At 35.4% G+C, this 18,655-nt stretch overlaps 1 protein-coding gene across 4 annotated transcripts in view; it reads left to right on the plus strand.

The window, feature by feature from the left end:
• Positions 1-18,655, plus strand: part of STRN (striatin) — a 95,670-nt gene that overhangs the window by 13,004 nt on the left and 64,011 nt on the right. The window lies entirely within an intron of this gene.

An 18,655-nucleotide genomic window follows, 5' to 3' on the forward strand; every position in this document is an offset into this window, starting at 1 on the left:
GTGATTTTAAACTTTTTTGAACTCTGCTACTTTAATAAAATAGAAATGCCCCAGTTATCCATAATTTAGAATTAAAATTCGGACTTTTTTTTTTTTTTTTTTTTTTTTTAAACCCCTAAGCCTGCTTCTTTTCATCAAAGATGAACGTTTGGTTTTCCAGATCCTTATAGCTAGCCAAGTGAGAATGAACACAAAAAAGCTGAAGTATGGAAATACCAAAGTTGCCAAAGCTTCATAGAAAATACGTTGTGGTTTAACAGTGGAAAACAAGCAGATATAGTTCCAGCTCCCGTAGAGCTTATCATCAAGTGATGATTCTTAACTTTAGATAGACCTGAATCCATTATGCCAGTGGTAGTATCCACTGTGGCAAGGCCATTTTAGTTTTTCCCATTTAAAAACCAACCAAGCCGATAGGGATAATAAAAGAAACCCCTTTGTCAGCAGTCTTACCCATTAGTAGACTATCTTGTTCTCTTTCATTTCTATAGGATGTTCTCAACATCCTATCTTGTTCTCTTTCATTTCGCTGTTAATTTCTCTGTACAGACCACATTTAGGACCTTTGGTTTTCTACTAGCCTCACTTTCCTCCCTCTCAGTTTCTTTGTTCTCTTTCTCTCTCTTGGGTTATTTATTCCTCAGTCTCTTATGATCTTGCTTTCAGGCCACTGTTCAGATACTTGTTTGCCAGATTATACTGTTTGTTTTTTTGTTTGTTTGTTTTTTGTCCTCCACCCCACCGCCCCAGCTGTTTCTCTTTGATTTGAATCTTCCCACTCCAATTGATTGCTTTTATATAGATAGATGTCTTATAAAATTATATCTCTAGGGGCGCCTAGGTGGCTGGCTCAGTTGGTTAAGCATCTGACTTTGGCTCAGGTTATGATCTCGTGGTTTGTGGGTTTGAGCCCTGCATCGGGCTCTGTGCTGACAACTCAGAGCCTAGAGCCTTCTTCGGAGTCGGTGTCTCCCTCTCTCTCAAAATAAATAAACATTAAAAAAAAAGATACTCTTTTTTCTTTTTGCCTATAGTAGGTTTCACATCTCTTCCATGATTAGACTGTTTATATTTCCTACCTATTAGGGTGCTGTTCCTAAACCAACATAGTTTAATCTTGCTTTGCACATAAGCCACGTCTACTTTTTTTTTTTTTTTTTAATCATTGCTCAAAAAGTTTCATCATTCTGGAATGTCCTTCCACCACCTCATAGTTTGTATTATTCTTTCAGAGTTATATATTTCTTTATTCAGATTTAGCTTAATCTCATTTCCAACATGAAGAGTTTTTGGTTTTGGTTTTGATTGTTCCTTTTTTAATACTTGCTTTGTCATTTGGCACTTAGGATGTGCTATCTTTTACTGTTTACTTGCTTTTTATGAATCTGTTCGATTAATTTAACAAATGTTTATTGGGCATCTTCCACATGCAAGTGATTGTTGTAGGCATTGCGAATATAGCAATCACTTGCACAGTGTCTGCCCTCTTGGAGCTTTAGCAGCTTCCTTTGTACCATATATATATTTTTAATTTACTTCTAATACCTAGTGCAGTATGTATTAACATTATGTGTTAATAGTGATAATATTACAGTTGAGTTCAGTTTTGCAAAACGGAGCCCAACTAATAAAACAGAAAAAAACCCTGCCTTGCTGCCAACCAAAAACCACTGATAACTATAGAGAAATCGATAATTTTTCTGGAGAGTGAGGATATCTTTTGGAAGGTGGCTGTTGTCTTTGAATTCAATTATAAGTTTTTTTTTAAAAATTAGCCAAAGTAATATTGCCTTTGAAGATAATAATTCAACTGTCTATTATTAGTCCCCCATACAAATAAACAGAATGCAAACAGAAATAGAAAAAAATACTCATTGTCTTGGAATCAGGACTTAACTCACATATCATTTTGTTTTCCACATATCACCTTCAGTTCCGTATAATCACCGAGTGTTAAACTGTTTCCTTGTATAGTTAAGGAAACTAAGGCTCAGAAAAGTTTAATAAGATCATACAGATTAGTGAGAGAACCAGGAGTAGGAATCTCCCAATTCCCATATCAAAGAACATTGAAGTTTTGTATAGTATATTTTAATAATTGATGTGCGTAGTTCTGGTCCTGAGTTACCAAGAAAAATTATGTTCCCTGGCTTTTTTTTTTTTTTCCCCAAAACAAAAGCAGGAATTTGTTGATCTTTAAGATTCAGTGTACATCAAAGCTTAAGTTTATCTCAGGTATTTTTTATGTGTGTCTAGTAAGTCTTTACTATTTTCCCTACTTTGTGTTCTCTTGGTTTCTTGTTTGAATAAAAACGGTTACCCGGGCGCCTGGGTGGCGCAGTCGGTTAAGCGTCCGACTTCAGCCAGGCCACGATCTCGCGGTCCATGAGTTCGAGCCCCGCGTCGGGCTCTGGGCTGATGGCTCAGAGCCTGGAGCCTGTTTCCGATTCTGTGTCTCCCTCTCTCTCTGCCCCTCCCCCGTTCATGCTCTGTCTCTCTCTGTCCCAAAAATAAATAAACGTTGAATAAAAACGGTTACCGATATTTTGACCTTATTTTATATATGCATTTTTTAAATCAGGAAATGAGTGTTTTATGAAAATCAGGTAGTTGTTAACAAAAGCTTGTTTTTAATAAACTTGACTTCCCTAGTTAAGGAGTCTATGCTGATTTTTTTTAAATGTTTTTGTAAGTTTGCTATATTGTGAATTAGAGATTTAGAGCATGAATCACTGACTAAAAACCATCAATTTTTCTATAAAAAAGTTTTAAGTTTTTAATTTTTATTAATTTTTTTAATGTTTATTTATTTTTGAGAGAGAGAGAGGGTGGGGCAGGGGCAGAGAGCGAGGGAGACATAGAATCCAAAGGAGGCTCCAGGCTCTGAGCTGACAGCACAGAGCCCGACATGGGTCTCGAATTCTCGACTGTGAGATCATGATTTGAGCAAAAGTCAGATGTTTAACCGACTGAGCCACCCAGGCACCCCAAGAAAGTTTTTTTTTTTTAAGTTTATTTATTTTGAGAAAGAGAGAGTGGGAGGGAAGAGGCAGAGAGAGAATCCCAAGCAGGCTGCACACCATCAATGCAAAGTCTGACGTTGAGCTCAAACCCACAAACTGTAAGATCATGACCTGAGCCCAAATCAAGACTTTGACACTTTTAACCAACTGAGCCACCCAGGTGCCCCCCAAAAAGAGAGTTTTAAACTTTATTTAGAATTCAGAGTTAAACTTAGACTTTATTTTTAGAAACTGTCTAAATTTTACATGTGGCAATACTAAAAAAATCGAGAGCTGGACGGTAGTTAAGGTGGTAAAAGCAGATTTTAATCAGAGACTTTTGTAATAGGGGGAAAGAGATCTCAATGGGCCCAATTCTGAATACAACAAGGAAAATCGGGAATTTATAGCCAGGGCTAGGATGGTGGTGGTGGTGTCAGTGGATGTAAATTATGAAGAGTAAACATCAGAGGTAGGGGGATTCTGGCTAAACTGACAGAATCTGACAGGGTTGTTGCTGAATCCAGGCCAGAGTGACCAAATGTCACCTGGGGTACTGGGGGGGGGGGGGGTTGAGGAATTTGATCAGATATATTGAGGGTGAGGAGATACTGAAGGTGAGGGATTCTTGCCAAAATGACTTACAGTGAGATTGTTGCAAAAATTGGGGGATGTGAAAATGGACGTGGAAGTCTAAAGATCTGGCCTCATGGAGCAGAGGGCTCACAGGAGCCTGACTGAAGTTTGGTTGAGGAGAGACTCTTTGTCAGAAGAAATGATTTCTTTATTTTTTTTTTTTTAATTTTTTTTTTTTTTAACGTTTATTTATTTTTGAGACAGAGAGACAGAGCATGAACGGGGGAGGGTCAGAGAGAGGGAGACACAGAATCTGAAACAGGCTCCAGGCTCTGAGCCGTCAGCCCAGAGCCCGACGCGGGGCTCGAACTCACGGACCGCGAGATCATGACCTGAGCCACAGTCGGACGCTTAACCGACTGAGCCACCCAGGCGCCCCAAGAAATGATTTCTTTAAAATAAGAATAGGTGTACATATGAAATACAAGATACTCAGCCATATCTCTGGTATCTCCCTCGTTCTAGTCCTTGTCACAAATGTACTCTTTAGAGGTAAATTCTACTAACAATTTAGTTTGTGTCCCTACAGAATTTTATGTGTATGCACACATAAACACACACTTGGCCTTTTCATTGAACTTGCATTTACTTGGCAATGATCATTTATTGCCTTTCTTGTTTAATCTATTTTTATCTCCATTCTCATATTCTCCTTTCATTTTTCTTTATCTTTGTAAAATATTTTTTCTGTACATGTGCTTTTTATTTACAAAAATCAAATTCTGTCATTTTTTCCTCTTTTTAGGAATATCCATTTGTGATATTTTGTATATATTAACTGTGTTACTTTGAACTGTTTGAGAATTTCTTTAACATAGTAATGGTTTGTTGGGCATGCATAAACCTAATTTGGCTAAGTTGCCGATTGCTTTTGAGAATGACTGCCCTTTCTACATTACCTACCAGAGCATGATCACATATAGCTTGGCATTATCTAGAATTCTACTTTTTGCTAATCTCATAAATATAAAGTTATATCTCCTATTTATATTAGCTTGCATTTTTCTGGTTATCACCAAGATCAGGCATCTCTTTCTGAGCTTGTTAGCCTTTTGGGTTTCCTTTTCTCTAAATTGCTTATTCATATCCTTTATGAGAGCATGGAATATCTATTTCTTGAGATCATCTTCTGTCTATATTAAAAGTAGGATTAGTTTTTCTTCTTTTTCTATAAATTTTGGTAATTTTTCAGGTTAGTGTTACAGTTTTAGCAGGAAACAGAATGGTAGTTCTATTTATTAAAGCTAAGTAAATCTAATACTTGTAGAGTAGGTTAAGATAAAGTCATTGGGATTTGTATTTATATTAGGAATATTACTTAAAATAATAGGCATTGTCTTATGTAATGGATTTAATTCTAAAAAGGCATGTTTTCTGGATCTTATTCTCTTACAAATTAAAGAAGGAATATATATAAACACACTCATAGAGGTATCTACATACATATATCTGTAGACACACACATACTTGTAGCTACTTTAGCTGATTTGGGACATGTCATAGGTTTGTGTATATGAAAATCAAGATTACCAAAATATATTTCTAGTCCGAAAGCTGCAGTCCTGCCTTGCCTACTGCCTGTAGGGCGTGACCACCTTAATAATAAAATCAGCAGCATATAAATTTACATTTCAGTCTTACCCTCCTTCACTACAAGGTCTTTAAATTTAACTCTCTAGCATCTGTGTTTTCTTCAGATCTCTGTTAGTGTACACATTTATGTTTTTTTTTTTTTTTTTTAATTTTTTTTTTTTTTTCAACGTTTATTTATTTTTGGGACAGAGAGAGACAGAGCATGAACGGGGGAGGGGCAGAGAGAGAGGGAGACACAGAATCGGAAACAGGCTCCAGGCTCTGAGCCATCAGCCCAGAGCCTGATGCGGGGCTCGAACTCACGGACCACGAGATCGTGACCTGGCTGAAGTCGGACGCTTAACCGACTGCGCCACCCAGGCGCCCCACACATTTATGTTTTAAACATGATTGGTTTGGGGGCACCTGGGTGGCTCAGTCGGTTAAGTGTCCAATTTCAGCTCAGGTCATGATCTCATGGTCTATAAGTTTGAGCCCCACATCAGGCTCTGTGCTGATAGCTCAGAGCCTGGAGTCTGCTTCGGCTTCTGTGTCTCCCTCTCTCTCTGCCGCTCCCCTGCTCACACTGTGTCTTTCTCTTTCAAAAATAAATGAACATTAAAAGAAGAATCTTTTTAATGATTGGTTTGTACATAACTATTTGGTGTCTTTTTTTTGTTTGTGTAACAATGAAATGAGTTAATAAAACACTCAGAAAAATATAACAGAGGAAGAACTCGATAAAAAATAGCTTTCGTTAATTTTATGTATTCATAGGTATATATGAATACATAAAATTTTATGTATTCATATGTATATATGAATACATAAAATTAATATATGTATATATATACGTACATATATGTATATATGTGTATACGTATGTACATATATATGTGTGTAAATATATATGTGTGTATATATATGTGTGTATATATATATGTGTGTATATATATACACACATATATATATATATAGTTGTAGTTCCTGTGCTTACTTTTAGTAATTATGTAACCAAAACAGATGTCATATTTGCTTATCTTTCTATCTCTGCATACAGGAAAGTTCAGAAGAGAATTCAGCAAACTGTTCACATTGATTATCTCTAGGTAGTGGAATGGGGGTAAAGGGATGGATTTGCTGGTTTTGCCTTTATATGTTCATATAAAGTTTGAATATTTTCCCCCAGGTTTTGGTATTTTTAATGAGGAAGAAGAATTTTTTTTTTTTAAAGCTATCAAAATATAGCTTATTGAACTACTCTCTTAATGAGTACTTGGATGGTTCTGTTATAGGACAATAGTCAACATATGGCAAAATAGTCAATAATTGTCATCAAAGAAGTACTCATTAAAGCAATGAGATACTTCTTTCTATCTATGAATTTTTAAAAATCAGTGACAGCACCCAATGCTCGGGGGAGATGTGTTAAACTTTACTTTCATACATTGTTGTTGGTATTATCAACAGTATCTATCTGGTCAGTATCTATTAGGAAACATACTTTGACCTAGTAATTCAGTTGGTTGTGGTCTATCCCAGAGAAATAAATAATTCCCTTAAAAGTCTATAAGCATGAAAGGCAGCCTACTGAATTGGAGAGGATATTTGCAAATGGCATATCTAATAAAGGGTTAATGTCCAGAATATATAAAGAACTTATGCAATTAAACATTCAAAAAACAAATAATCTAATTAAAAATAGGCACAAGACATGAACAGATGTTTCTGCAAAGAAGATGTACAGATGGCCAATGGACACATGAAAAGATGCTTGACATCACTCATCATCAGGGAAGTGCAAATCAAAACCACAATGAGATATCACCTCACACCTGTCAGAATGACTAAAATCAAAAATACAGGAAACAACAGATGTTGGCAAGGATGTGGAGAAAAAGGAACCCTCTTGGACTGTTGGTGGGAATGCAGACCGGTATAGCCACTGTGGAAAACAGTGTGGAGATTTCCCAAAAAGTTAAAAATAGAACTATCGTATGATCCACTAATCTCACTGCTAGGCATATACCCCCCAAAATACAAAAACTAATTCAAAGGGATACATGCACTCCTATGTTTATTGTAGCATTGTCTACAATAGCCAAATTATGGAAGCAGCCCAAGTGTGCATCAGTAGATGAATGGATAAAGAAGATGTGTTTATATATATGTAAACACAGTGGAATATTTTCAACCATAAAAAAGAATGAAATCTGCAACAACATAGATGGAGTTCAGTGAAAAAAGTATAAAGTTAAGTGAAAAAAGTCGGAGAAAGACAAATACCATATGATTTCACTTATATGTGGAATTTAAGAAACAAAATGAGCAAAGCAAAGAAAAAGAGACAAACCAAGAAACACACTCTTTATAAGAGAACAAACTGATGGTTACCAGAGGGAGGTATGTGGGGATGGGTGAATAGATGATAGGGATTAAAGAGTACACTTATCATAGTGAGCACTGAGTATTATGTAGAACTGTTAAATCACTATATTGTACACCTGAAACTAATAGAACACTATGTTAACTACACTGGAATTAAAATTAAAAGCTTAAAAAAAGTCTATATGCATGAAGAACATCATTAGCAATTTATTTTGTAATAGTGAAAAGTTACAGTCTGAATGTCCACATATAGTGAAATGAGTATTAGGAAGTGAACCCTGTTAACAGTGACCTAACAAAGGTTGTATTTTTCTCACAAGTCTGGTGATGGGTAGTCTTTTTCTCTGACATAAGCTGGTGCAGTTATTCAGTGATGCCATAAAGAAACTAGGCTTTTTTCTGTTATTCTCTTCTGCCATCCTTCACCCCCAGTGTGTTGGCTTATTGTCTTCTTTGTTGCATTATGGTTATAAAATTGCAATAGTTACAGACATCAAGTGAAAAGTAGCAAAAAGGTTTGCTTGGGTGTTTTTTGCTGTGTCTCCTTTATCAGTGAATGATAAACTTCCCCATAAGTACCATCCCCATGCCCAGCAGGTATCCATATATATCTCATTGGTTACATAGCCAGGTTTGGCCACAACAGAATCTAAGAAAGCATGACTTTTGCTTTCTAGACTCTGTAGTGGGAAGTTACAAGGTAGAAAGGGGTTGGAAATGTGTATTTTGAGTAGCCAGTCCAGAAGATCTGTTGCAATGGTTAAGTAAGTATGGTAACTTGAAGGTCTGTAATAAACTCCATGAAAATGATGGTATAAAAACAGTAATAACACAGAAAATTAGATTAGTTACATACTGTGTTTAGCAGAATGCCTGGTTCTCAAAAACCCTTGTTTTCTTGCCTCCTGACTGAACATTAATTTAAGTGCCATAAAGTAGTAAAACAGTATTTACATACAGAGGAGTTTTTCTTTAATAGAAAATAATAAGTACTCTTGGGCTTCAGAGAAGGGAGAGATTACTTTGAGCTAAATAGGCCAAGACTTGGCATTGGGAGAATTTGAAATTTCAAAAGAGCGTTTGGGGAGGTAGTGGAGATGAAGAGAGGAACATTAGCCAAAGTGTCGGACTGGGAGAGTTCAGGCCATATTTGAAGACTAAACTACTGTCCCCTTTGATTGGAACACAGGATGTGTTCAGGAGAAGGGAATGTGGAAGACAAAGCTGGACAGGTGAGGTGGGAACAGATTGTAGATAGCCTTAAATTCCATTGGGAAGGTTTTGGGCTTTAGTTACATAGCATTGTAGATTTATAGGTCCACAATGTAGACATAATGAATGAATGTTTTAAATATGAAAAGTATTGCCTCTTGAAGACTGTTTCTTTAGAGATTATATATCAATCGAAAGGGAATTCGATTGGTGTAAAACATGTTCAGAACTGCTTTGAAGTTTTTTGACCATAAAATGATACATTGTAGAAAACTTTTCATATGCAAGTAATACTTTCTGAGACTTTTTGTGAATCCTCAGGTTTTAAAATTCAGACCTCTTTGTGTGGGATCCTTGCTTCCTCTGAATTTTATTTCTTTTGAGAGTCACTTTTCATATGTATATATGAATTCCTGTTAAGTTAATAGTCTTCTCAGTGTTAATGAAAGTTTTATTTCTTTTGATGAATCGATTTTGCTCAGGTTGGAACACTTGCTGAGTCAGTTTAATGATTTTTTTTTTTTTTTTTTTTTTTTGTATAGAACAGTTGGTGGACTTGTTCACATTCATACTTACAAGCTGTTACCAAATTTGACATTTTCTGACTAAGAGCTGTCACTTTCTTAGTACTTATGTTTTTCTTCACTTCCAACACCACTGCTAGCCGTTTGGCTTTCTTTGGGGTTGGGAGGAGACGTTTTTGATAAGCTTAGTTTTTAAAAAATTATTTTAGAGTTATTGCTTTCGACCTTTGAGATGTGAATGCTTGTTTAGGCTAGCATTTACTCTGGATCTGGCCTCTAGCCTCACATCGTCTTAATGGAATGTTTTCTGGGTGGTTCTCAAACAGTGATAACTGTGAATATTACATCTTTGAATGTCAAGTTTATTATACTGCACATTCACAGATCTATCCCTTGACTGATATCTTATTCTCTCACTTCACTCTGTGTATGTATATGAATATGTACATATTTTTCTTTTTCCTTTTTCCAGCTTTATTGAGATATAATTGACATATAACATTGTGCAAATTATAGTGCACAATATGTTGATCTATTACACTTGTATATTACATATACATGTATGTGTGTCTACACATGTAATATACACACATATGTATATATACACACACATATATGTATATGAAGTTTCCATTTCTTTGTGCAAACATTAGAAACATTTGTAAAGATTTGAGATATAGGAGGACATGCCGTGAGAATTGATTGGTTGAGGGATAGAGGAACCTTTATAAGGAGTCAAGAAATCTGATGTACGATTATTTATATTTTGCCATCACCTGATAATGTGTATGTAATTAATTTAGTGTTTTAAATGTGAATTTGACCAGTGGAGAGTTTCTTGTGTAGGACAGTTTATATTTGTAATCATGTATTTAGGGATGGTGGGATTGCTGTGAAAGAATACACCCCTGTCTCTTGTAGAACTTCAGACATAATCTGTCACTTAAAAATAATTCCTCATCTTTTCTGGAAAGGAATACTAGATAAGTAAAAATAATAGCATGGAGCTTTTATGAGGAAAATTTCAGGAAACTCATTCATTTGTTAAAAGATAAAGCTAGCTGTAAAGTTAATACTAGATTAAAATACAGTTTCTGAGATGAACATCAGTTTTGTACTTGACCCCAGAATTGAATAGGCATCCCACTGTATTTTGTGTTTATTTTTTATATTCAATGCCTTTGCCTATAATTGTGTTTCTGGCTCTAGTTACATACAACATATGCTACTGGTCCATCTGTGTTGTATTCAGCATACAATGGTTCTTCTACTAGACTGTTTTGTTTTGTTTTGTTACTATCATAGCCCTAGTGTCAATAACTGTGCCTGGTGCAAGATAGGTGCTCAGTTAATATTGTTAAATGAATAAATGTGAATATTTTACTAAATTTACTACTCAAATCCTCAGTTACTAGGAGAACTCATTTTCTGGTCTTAGCTTTTTTCTTTAAAAAATTTTTTTAAATGTTTATTTACTTTTGAGATAGAGAGGGCACAAGCAGGGGAGGGGCAGAGAGAGAGGGAGACACAGCATCCGAAGCAAGCTCCAGGCTCTGAGCTGTCAGCACAGAGCCTGATGCAGGTCTTAAACTCACAAACTGTGAGATCATGACCTGAACCAAAGTCGGATGCCCAACTGACTGAGCCACCCAGGTGCCCCTTAGCTTTTTTCTATACATACGTGTTCTGGTCTTGCACCATCACTAGATTGGAAGTGCACTGTGAGTAGGAACCTGGTTTTACTTGTTTTTCCTTTTTTCTTTACAATAATTTGGACTGTGGTGGGTAATAGGTATTCTCTAAAGATGTGATTTTAACTGAATGAAAAATGATCAATTTTATTTTTTTTATCACGAGACTACAAAAATACAGTCATAAACAAGAAATTTGGCAGAGAAAACAGCTAATGTGTCTTTGTCTGTCAGCTTGAGGGCCTATATAACACTTTGTACTTCTGTGGCATAGAGAGCTGGGGTTCTGGGACAGCTCTGTTTCTTGCTCTTTAACGGCCTATTTGCTTTATTTTTGGCTTTCTAACTATGTCACAGATGGTGTAGGTCAGTGGTTCTCCAAGTGTTGTCCCAGAATAGCAGCATTAGCATCACCTGGGTACTTGCTAGAAATGCAAATTCTCAGGCCCATTCCAGACCGAGGGTGGAGCCTGGCCCGAGCAATGTGTGTTATAGCAAATCCTCTCTTGGATTCCTTTACAGTACAGTTTGATGTCTCTGAGTGGTCACACTGTCTTTAGGAGAGAGGGCTGCTAGAGGCAACAGTTGTGTGCCAAAGAAAACCAACTTGCAGCCAGAATTTAAGAGAGCAATGTAATCCAAAGTTTTTCAGAGGGAACAAGTGTAGTTTATAAAGGTGTTAGGATATAAAGCAAATTATTGAAACTTCATTGTATGCTATTACTTAGCTTAAGTAAACTGTATTATTCACTTTTATTTTTCAAGGATTTCTCTTGTTATTTGTGAGTTTATGCTCAAATGGAAAGTGGGAAGCTTAAATTGGTCAAGTTTTCTCATACTTCAGATTTTTGCAAAAGTGAGTGCTCTGCCCATTGCAGATGAGCAAGAAACAACTGAAAAGTGTCCAACCCAAGCTAATATTTTGCGTATTTTTCTTTTTTGAATATGCTTTACAGTGATTTCAGTTTTGAATTTGAAACCTTTTAAGATTTAGAGTACAAGATAGTTTAAATGGTTTCAATAAATTAAATGGTACATTTAAAATAATTCGTTTTTAGATATTCCTGTGTGTGCAGATAAACCTTAGATATAGCAGGTTTATATTCCTTATATATGTCCTCTTGACAAATTGGAATTGGAAAGTAATACAGAAATTAATTTTTGTTTACCATGTAGACTTAAGTTGTAAAATATCCAGTTATTGCTGTTTTTATGTTTTTTATTTCTAATGGTTAGAAAATGAAGACCTAATTTTAGGTAAATAATGTAAAATCTTAATAAGGCTTGTATGCATTCTAACTTTTATTTTCCTTGAAGGTAATTCCAAAGTTTTCTTTTCAAAAATATGTGCCATTACCATTAGGTTTCCCTGTACACATAAATGGATGTATGATGATTTACAATTTAAAAAATATTCTATCTGTAATACTTGAAAGCTATTTTCATACTTTATCTACTTGATCATATTGAATTTACTTCATTTTTCTACTTTTTTTCTTAAGATTTCAATTGCATGTCATAATCTTTTGTTTCTGGAACTCTGGAAAGTTCAGAAGAGTTCACTCCAAGAATGTTGAGGTGACATTAGTGAAGGCAGAAGTGAGAGTTTTAGAAAGTAGGCAAGTTGTAGCTTACGTAGTTCAGAGAGAAGTGAACCTATGCAATGAAAAATTCAATAACTGAATGCATCACTTCCATATTACTGGACAGTATCGGAATATATTTGCTCCCTAGAAATCTGTCTCTCTTAGTTTAGAAGGAATTCTGCTATAGTGGTGTGCAGGGAGAACTTTTAAGGGGCCCTTTGGACAATGTATTGTCTGTCATATCCTTGTTGTAATACTCCCACTATGTTGCATGTGTGCCTTGAGTTTTCCAGGTGGTGATTCATTTATAGTCTTGGACTGTCATCTTAGTTCATTTGTGAGAATGCTGTGCTCTTTAGGGGCATAAACTCAATCTCTTGGTGCTTCTTTTTTTTTTTTTTTTTTTTCTCTTTTATAAAAATAATGTATTTGGATTGAAACATCCAAGACCAAGTCTACAAACTGGTGGCTTGTGGAGCCAGATCTAGTGAATTAATTTGGCTGTAATCGTTTTAAGTTTTTCAGTTAAGGGACTTTTATGCATAGTAACATGCCTATAGGACAGCATTCAGAAGGCATAAGGAGGGACATGTACATTTAAAGGTAGTTTTAACTCTATTCTTCTTTCTCTCAGCCACCCGGTTGTTTTCTTTGAGGACATTCAGAATGGATACATATTTGTGAATCATTCCAGGGTTATTACTTATACAGAGAAGCATAATAGTATATTTACCTTTTTTTTTTTTTTTTTTTTTAAACCAAATGGTTGCAAACTACATACGTTGTTCTGGTTTTGCTTTTATTTTCATTTAATCTATCTTGGAATTCATTCTATATCAATATAATAAGAATTGTCTTCTTTGTAACAAATGCGTAGCTTTCCTATATATAGATGTAGCCCACTTTTTTTCCTATTTTCTTTGTTTTTTCCTTTCTTCCTTCCCTTCCGTTCTTTCTTTCAGTCTTTTCTTCCCTTCAGTCTCCGTCTTCCTCCTGCCTTTTTCAGTTAAATAATCCAATTCAAACAATAGTATCTTACCATATTAGAAAAACCTTTACCTGGGATTTACCTTTTATTTTGAAAGGGTAGAATTTATGCAGTTATTATGTTTTAGACTCAGGTGATTTTTATAGAAGAAATTAGTCTGTCAGAACATGTGTTTTCAGATCTTTTGTTTCTAACTTTCTGAGTAGAGTTTTCCAGAGGGAAAAAAATTTAAGACATTGGCTTTTTCTTCCTCTTTTTTTTTTTTAAAGATATTAGTTGAGGACCTGATTTTCTATTAGTTTTATTCATAATTAATGTAACCAGTTACCTGTAGATGGACATTTGGATTATGCGTACATTTTTGGGTGTAATTTTTCAATATATCATTTCACACATGTGCAAATATATTTGAAGGGTAATGATCTAGAATTAGAATTGCTGAGTAAAGAGTGTGTGCATTTGCAGAGTGGATGGATGTTACCAAATTGTCCACTGTAGTGAAACTGACAAATGCCTTTTCCCCCTGACATATTGTTTTATTACATTATTGAACTTAGTCTGATAGAAAAGGGGAAATCTGATTATAATTTCAATTGGTATTCTCTTACATGTGACGTTAAACATCTTTTTAGTAAGTTTGAGCTTTTTGTATTTCCTTTCTATCAACATGTCCTTTGTATGTTTTTCTGTTGAGTCCTTGGAGTCCTTGATTTTTATCTTATTGGTAGGTGCTTTTACTATATTAAGAAAAGCAAACTCTCGTGATTTGTGATATGACTACATTTTCTATTTTGTTTTGACATTTGTCAAAAAAAGAATTATCTTATTTCTCATAATAGTTTTTCAGTAACGTTTTAATTGCTATATGTGTAAATATTTTTTGAGATAAAATTTATTAGTCTTTTATGGCTTTCGGTTTTGTCTTATCCTCAGAAAGGCATTCCTAACCCTGAGATTATTAAAACAAAAGCAAACCCTACCTTTTTTTCAAATACTTCGGGGTTCTTTGAAAATTTTTTAATATTTGTTTTGATGTGAGAAATATTTTCCAGATAGCTGCCCATCAACATTTATTGAATAATCCATGTTTCCCCCAGTGATCTGCAGTGTCCCCTTTAGCTTATACCAAATTCCTATATATATTAGGTTTTTGTTTTTTTTTTTGATTGCCCATACCATAGCTCTCTGTTCATGCATCAGTATCACCATTTAAGTGACTATAGAAATATGTTTTAAAATATTTCAGGAATTTTAAATAATTTGTTTATTTTGCTTATTTAGTTTTCCACTTATACTTTAGAATCATTGTGTGCTGTATTCTTTGCATGGCTTTTATTTTTTTATTGAAAGATTTATTCTAATCAGCTTATTTTTGTTATTATAAATAGGATTGCTTTCTATAATTATGTTAACTTTTTATAGAAGCTCATTCGTTTTAATTTTTTTAAACTTTTTTAAAGTTTATTTATTTATTTTGAGAGAGAGAGAGAGCATGTGCATGCATGCACAAGCAGGGGAGGGCTAGAGAGAGGGAGAGACAGAATCCCAAGCAGGTTCTGTACTCTGAGCGCAGAGTCCAACCAATGCAGGGCTCGAACTCATGAACCAGTGAGATCATGACCTGCAAGAGTTGGATGCTTTACCGACCGAGCCACCCAGGTGCCCCTTGTGGGTTTTAATTTATTTTAATACGTAGCCAATTTACTAAAATTCCTCTATTTTCTTAAATACGTTTGTAGTCAGTTTCCTTGGATTTTCCATGTATCCACTTGTATCATTTGCAAATAATGATGATTTTATTTTCTCTTTTCTGTTTTTAAACATTTCTTTCTTGACTAATGGCATTGGCCACCACCTCCAGAATATGGTTAAATATTTGTGATGAAAAATGGACATCCTTGTTTTGTTCCTGATTGTCAGTACCTCTTGGGTTTTTCCATTATGCATGATGCTTTGTTTTTTTTTTAATTTTTTTTTTCAACGTTTATTCATTTTTGGGACAGAGAGAGACAGAGCATGAACGGGGGAGGGGCAGAGAGAGAGGGAGACACAGAATCGGAAACAGGCTCCAGGCTCTGAGCCATCAGCCCAGAGCCTGATGCGGGGCTCGAACTCACGGACCGCGAGATCGTGACCTGGCTGAAGTCGGACGCCTAACCGACTGCGCCACCCAGGCGCCCCGCATGATGCTAACTTTGAATTGAACTTGTATCTTATCATATTAAGGAAGTTGGCATAGTGTTTCAAAATTAAGAAAATTTAGATCTTGTATTGACAGAACTGTCGCAAGGGTAATACACAGAATTAAAAAAAAAATTTTTTTTAACATTTATTTATTTTTGAGAGACAGAGTAAGAGCGTGAGCGGGAGAGGGGCAGAGTGAGAGGGAGACACAGAATCCAAAGCAGGCCACAGGCTCTGAGTTGTCAGCACAGAGCCCGATGTGGGGCTGGAACTCACAAACTGTGAGATCATGACCTGAGCTGAAGTCGGACACTTAACCGACTGAGCCACCCAGACGCCCCCACAGAAACCATTTGAGGACAAGTTGTCAGCTAATCTGATAGCCTGTTGTTTCCCACCAAATACTTTAAAAGTGTTTATTTCCTATAAATAAGTACTATCTTATGTAACAACATATAACCATCAAAATCAGGAAGTTAACACTGGATATATTACTACCATCTAATCCTCAGACCCCATTCATGTTTCATCACTTGTCCTAATAATGTCCTTTTATAGCCAAATCCAGTTTAGAATCATACATTATACTTGGTTTTCATGCCTTTTTAGTCTCCTTCAATCTAAAACAGTCTTTCCTTGACTTTTATGACCTGACACTTTTGAACATTACAAGAAACCTAATGTAAAATGTCCCTCAAGTTGAGTTTGCCTATGTTTCCTTATGATGCATTTCAGGTTATGCATCTTCGGCAGAAATACCACAGAGGTGTTCTGTGATCACCAAGAAATAATACAGATATTCCTGTTAATCTTTTTTGTTTTTCTTTCCAGGTAACTCTATCTTCTCTGCAATCTTTCTCTTTAACAGTTCTGGGTCTTTTATTTTTATTAAATATTTAATCCAATATGTGAATTGACAGGAAGATGGAGAAGCAAGTGTACTGGGAACACAAGGAGTGGTTGGTGGGTTCAGAAATGAGTCACAGTAAAGACTTTTCCAGTATTATGGACTGAAGTTTGAGAAGCATCCAGGGACCACGATGGAGACAGAAGTATAAAACTCGCCGAAGGATATATAGTGGAAGACATTGATCGTTGATGTTATTATTACTTTGATTACATAATTATGCTGATTAGATTATTATTTTTATTAAAGCCATTTTGAAGAGTATAAAGAATTCTATGCCAAAGCACTGTTTGGTCAAACCAGTTGGACTATCATATCCTTTTGTCAGGACTTCCATTTTTGTCAGCTTTAAATGAAATTATTATTATGCTTACATAAAATAATGATTGCCTTGTAGAGTACATAATTTCAAAAGGTTTTATGATCATTAAGTGAAGGTAGTGTAGATATTTGATGCCTTTTCCTTGTGTATACAATTGTTTTTGGACGATTTTTAATTCAATAAGATGGAAATAATCCTTTTAATTGCAATGTAACTTTTTAAAAAATATAATTTATTGTTAAATTGGCTTTCATGCAACACCCAGTGCTCATCCCAACAAGTGTCCTCCTCAATGCCCATCACCCACTTTCTTCTCTTCCCCACCCCCATCAACCCTCAGTTTGCTCTCTGTATTTAAGTCTCTTATGGCTTGCCTCCCTCCCTCTCTGTTTGTCACTCCTCGCCTCCCCCCACCCCCCACTTCCCTTCCCACATGGTCTTCTGTTAAGTTTCTCAAGTACTACATATGAGTGAAAACATATGGTGTCTTTCTCTGACTGACTTATTTCACTTAGCATAATACTCTCCAGTTCCATCCACGTTACTGCAAATGGCAGGATTTCATTCTTTCTCATTGCCAAGTAGTATTCTGTGGTATATATAAACCACATCTTCTTTATCCATTCATCAGTTGATGGACATTTAGGCTCTGTAACTTTTAAGAGCTTACTGAAACAAGAACAAAAACAGCACTACCTTCATTTTGAAAGTTATAAGATGCTTGGTGAATTGGATTTTATGTTCATTATGGCATTGAAAAAACAGAAAGGAATGTTATTCAAATGGAGTAGAAGTAAGTTTAGTGGCTCACTCACTAAACCTTGCTTGGACAATCCACAATTTCTTAGGGATGTGGTAAGGTCATCATTAAATACAAGTTATTGCTTGTTAAAGCACTGTGGAAATATAAATAACATTGTCATCTGGGGTAATGTGATAGAAATGGGAGGGGAAAACATGAGAACAGTGAAATTGATATAGCAATCCTTGAGGGCCCTTAAATGCCCTATGTATTACTTTAACTAATTAGTGTTTGCAACACAGTTTCAGTTCCTTAAGTGGAAGTTACTATTTCAATTCTACATGTCTTTATAGATATTCTGGAGAGCCACTTTGCCCAAGCTGTGTTTCTGAAGACATGAGTTTTACAGTTTGTTTACATATTAAACTGTAGGGTTTGTTTTTGTTTTTATTTTTGTCTTTATTCCTTGGAGGGGCTAGGAACCTCTGGAGGGCCATTGTCTCTGATTTTCCTTTTTTGAACTTTCACTTTTTTCCCTGCATATTAAATCTCTTAAAAGGAGGTGGGGTGGAAGGTAGGGATTGAGAAAAGGCAGCTACTTTTCGTTTGTAGGGGAGGTCCAGAATAGTCTTTCAAGACAATCTCAAATCCATCATAAGATTTAAATATGTAGTGAAGCTCTGAGAACTGTTACTTTGCGATGATATTATAAGAACTCATGATTTTATTTTCCCCCTTTCCCCATCTTCATTTTTTATAAAAGAGAAATCCCCTTAATGCCACAAACATTTGAGCAAACTATATATGCTGTATTCTTTGCATATGTCTGCATTTATATTGATTGTTTTAGATTATAGACTCTTAGAGGATATACATTACCTGTTTTAACATCCCTAGTCTG

Source organism: Leopardus geoffroyi, chromosome A3, assembly GCF_018350155.1.
Source record: "Leopardus geoffroyi isolate Oge1 chromosome A3, O.geoffroyi_Oge1_pat1.0, whole genome shotgun sequence".
NCBI classification, from domain to species: domain Eukaryota; kingdom Metazoa; phylum Chordata; class Mammalia; order Carnivora; family Felidae; genus Leopardus; species Leopardus geoffroyi.